This window comes from Agrilus planipennis, unplaced genomic scaffold (genome assembly GCF_000699045.2).
Source record: "Agrilus planipennis isolate EAB-ADULT unplaced genomic scaffold, Apla_2.0 scaffold108, whole genome shotgun sequence".
NCBI lineage: Eukaryota > Metazoa > Arthropoda > Insecta > Coleoptera > Buprestidae > Agrilus > Agrilus planipennis.
The window spans coordinates 545571-550330 of NW_020439204.1; positions in this window are offsets into that span (position 1 = coordinate 545571).

Consider the following 4760-nt stretch of genomic DNA (forward strand, 5'->3'; position numbering starts at 1 on the left):
CTGTAGAGTCCTCTGTTCTCCTATTCTTTCAAATACCTATCCATTTCTAACCTACGCTATCCATGGTATCCTCATCATTTGCCTGTAACGCCACATTTCGAACGTTTCTAACCTTTTCTTTTCCGCAGCGCTCACTGTTCATGTTTCGCATCCGTACAGCGCCGCGCTCCAAACATACATCTTTAACAAACTTCTTCGAATTTCTAAATTAACCGTTCGAGAGCATAGAAGTGACTTTTTTTTATTGAAGGCAACTAGACCCTAAGACTGCTTTATATCCCTACTATTCCTTCCGTCCTGACTTATCTGACCCCTAGATACCTAATCGGCCACTTCTAATTTTTCGTCTCCTATCTTTATATTCGCTCTTTCCCTACTTTTTCTTCCCTTGTACCTATACCAATATTTTTGTTTTACTTTTATTTATTTTCACACAGTACGTCTACTGTTTTGATATTCGTGATTTTTAGATTTGTTCCTGAATTTGTACCATAAGATCTCCCTTTAGTTTAGGTTTTGGTGATTAGTGAAGTTTTATTTGATTTCCGTTTCAATGATTTGTGTGAAGTTTTGTCATCAGTTATAATATATTTATCAAAAAAAAAAAAAAATGTTTTTCTATGCTACAAATAAAACGATAAGTACCTCATATTTTTCGAAAATAAAAATAATGAAGTGAAAGAAATAATCCGGAAGACGGTTGAGGGATGAGTGGGTGGTGGTGGAATAAGAAAGGTGACGGTGATGTCTGTATGGAAGCGGGCAAATGACAGTTATTTGCAATAAAAAGCAGCGCGTCCGAGAGCACAATGTGAAGTAAAGAGGCACAAATCCGCTTTCAGCTAGCATAAAAGTCACAATTCAAAATGGGATTTGTAAAGTTTACGATATTATTCCTCCCGTCGCGTCGCGCCGTTTCGGTTATATAGCAGGCAGGCAAGAGTCAGGAGCCGAGCAGGAGCCGGAGCATCCAGCGTCAACGTTTCATCTTATTTTTATCGCGATCCTTTGGGTACGCTATAAGTTTGTCCGCTGTTTTCGATGTCATCGATCAAAGGCAATCATAAAAAGGCAAACTTTTTTTGACAAACAAATCGGCCAACAAATAAATGCATTAATTAAATAAAAAATAAATACATTAGACGTAATAGAGAATTCAATTCTGGCCCTTTCCAGATAGTACCTAATAGTAATAGATCTTCAATCAATAAATTAAAATTCAGACAAAAATCAGCGTATTTTACGGTATATACCTAATTACTCTAGCTAATCAGGTTTATTAGACTCGGAGTAATTTATACTTAAAATAACTCAGTGTTTAGTTATTTTTAAAAAACCGCAGTAATATTTATAGGATGGTATTATGCCAAATAGAAATTGGTTTAATTGTTTCCAACGCCTTCTGCCCCAATCTGAGTTCGTACAGATTTTAATCATATTTCCCTCACTTTTTAAAGCTGTAGTCTATTATGTTATAGTGTCCACGATTATTTTGCAATTTTGATATGGGATTATCAATAAATAAACCAACTTTGCCGAAACATTAGAGAATAAATTATATAATTATAATATATAATGTCCATGTATTAGGTAATACAGTAGAACCTAGATAACTTAAACCTCGATAACGTAATAATCTCTATAAATTCATAAAATTCTGTGTTCCCTTCCCCTCGTGGTCCAAAACCTCTATTACTTAAAATAAAAACCCTCTACAACTTAAAGGAATAATTTGGGCATCGCACCTCAGTAAGCAGTGAAAAATGATTTGAATCGGGAGAAAGTCTTCTATGTAAAAGATGAAGAATTGCTGAATTTCCTAATTTAGAAAAATTCTTGTTTACGTAATTTACACAGTGTAGAAATAAAAGCATTAGTGTTAATAGACCTATACTAAAGGAAAAAGCTGAAAAGTTTGCTAAGTCACTGGAAATCCATAATTTTAAAGCTTAAACTTAAACCCTTATAAGTAAAAACCTCAATAACTCAAATTATTTTACGTTTCTCTTGGTCTTTATCTTATCGAGGTTCTACTGTACTATTACAAAAATTTAACTAACCCAAAATGTAAATCTACATCATTTTTAGTATTACCTTTCGTACCGTTTATACAAAGTTATCAAAGAGTCACAGGTATATCCTATAATTGATGTTTGCCTAAATCCAACCCTTAAAGAAAGTTTATACATGTGTTAGATTTTTCTATTAAGATCCGAATATAAGGTATACTTCACGGGTGCTAATGAAAAATCTAGGGGGAAATCCCTCTATCGGCATGCCCCTCAACTGTAATACGAGACCCACACGCTACATGAAGCATGCCTCCTCATGTAAGTTCTAGTAGGGTATGTATTAGGTACGCACCCCCAATGACCTGATTCAAGCCTATGCATAAACTGATTTTCTTAAAAATCTTGCATTATGAAACTGAAAAAACGTCTAATTTTCATTTAATTCATCCCTTCGCCTATTTTAATATATAATAGGTGTGTTTGTCGTATACGAAACAGTTAGCAACAATATTTAAAGCAGTACTATTATTTGCATCAAGTTCCCTGATTTTCGATTGAAGCCCTTTTGACGCATTCCGTAGAATAAAAATAAACTCATAAATTCTAACGCTATTCAAACAGAATAGCATCGTTTAATCAAAATTCCGCATGTGTAACTCGTAGCGTTGTGTAGGTAATATAATACAATGCTGCACGACAGAATAATGCTGCAAATTGGCGGAAGAGAGTGCAGTGTTTGTCGCAGCCTACTGCATTGTATAGCGCACAAAAATAAATTGACATCAAAAACCGGCCGATTGTCTCACCAATCAGCGACCATTGTACGTTGAATGCCAGTTTAATCGCAAAGGCCGGTCCATCACCGTACACACACACACCGCGACGCCGACGCCCGGCGACGCCAATGCTCCTATTACATAAGGTGCACACGAACTCCACCCCGTCAAAAACTCATTATTATTACTTACACAATTCTTGTTCGGTATAAAATACAAACAATTTGAAAAATAAGGTGTAGCTAAAATATTTAATATATGTGAAAACTCCCTCTCTAATATTTGTCACAAATTTTTCAATTTTATAAATTTCAGCTTATGATTTTCAAATATGCTCCACTAACAGATAACCACTAGTTTGTCTAAGGAGGATTCTTATAATTAATCTTTGCATAATCGAACACCCTCTATAAAAAACTCATAAGTTATGCCTCACCTTATTATCGCTGATTTAGGGCACTATCTAATATAAGAGGGATGGGGGTAAGCCAGGTAAAAACCCAGAGCAGCAAAAATGAGAGCACGCTGGCACGAAAGGTTACTTAAAGACACATTAGAGGAAGAAACAGGAGTGAAGAGGAGTAGAAATATACCTAGATTATATTACTACTCGCAAATAGTTAAGGATGTGGGATGTTCTAGTTTTAAGGAAATGCGAACATAGGTCAGAATAGGAAAGTGTGGAACTGCATATCCATCCAGTCTTAAGACTGCGTACCCTATGATGATGACGAATGCCGTCTCCTAATCAACAGTCAACTAAAAATAAATATAGGAAAGAAGAGGGAATCGACTCCTTTAAGCACCCGAAATTTAATGATTTTTCAAAATTTTTGAATTGAGGAAACATTTCTGAACTAGTAACTCTTTCTGTTTCATTTATGTTTCACAAGGATTCGCTACCATTTAGTTCCAATAGTTTGTATACATAGATAATGTAATATTTTTTGGGGAATGCGCTTTTATCCTACAAGGCGACGTTTTATTAGGGGATTCCCACGTTGATTCGTTTGTCTATATGTATTAGTTTTTCTGGAGACTCCTAATAATACCGTTCTGTACTACTTTCTTTTTCTTCTTTCCGCTAGATACATGCACTCATGTTTGGAATAAGCCCCATTAGTCTGACATAATATATGTATAGACTATAATTGACTATCAATATTTTATGCATACGTCGGTAGGTTAAAAATTGCACCATTCCATCATTGAAATTGAACATGCTGTGACTTATAAGGTGTCACTGTAAAGAGCGGCAAATATTATTTTTGCCCGAAGCAGTTACATTGCTAGATTGAGCCCTGTGCTGATTTCTTTTGTAAGATTCTAACAATCTATGAGAAAACCGATCTATCGACATGCCCCGCATATTTATCATGTGAAGTTGAAAACTCAGAATTTCGATCACGACCTGGATTCCATTCTCATGCACCCCCACCCTTCAACATTTTATGAACCACCCAATTTTTATTTTTGTTAACCTTAATTGCACTTTGAAATTAACTTCTATAGACCATTTAAAGTTTCACTGGTTTAAGCCAAACAATCATTTCCTTGTGCGCCCCCTTCCTTCCCAAAAATGTTGTTTTTTTCAACATTCAGTAAATGTTAAGCATTGCATGTCATAATCGATCATTAAAAGTATCAAATAACTGTCTGTACGACTGTTGAGTCGTCACGTACTAAAACAAACTTTTGGGTGTTTCATTCCCACCAGCCAGTAATACTGGTGGGCGGGCAGTCCCTCCGGACTATGCCGGAAGGTAGGGCGGAAGGCCCTCTTCAGCCTGCTTAATCAATCGTGGGAATGGGTGGGTGGGTGGTGGTTCGGGTGACAAAGATGAGACGGACGAAATGAAGACAGAAGAGAATGAAAGATTATCTGTGGAATATTACTGCCTCAGCATTTGCCTAAGTGATCCAAGGAAACCACAGAAAAACTTGGACCAAGGCAGACGGACCCGGAATCGAA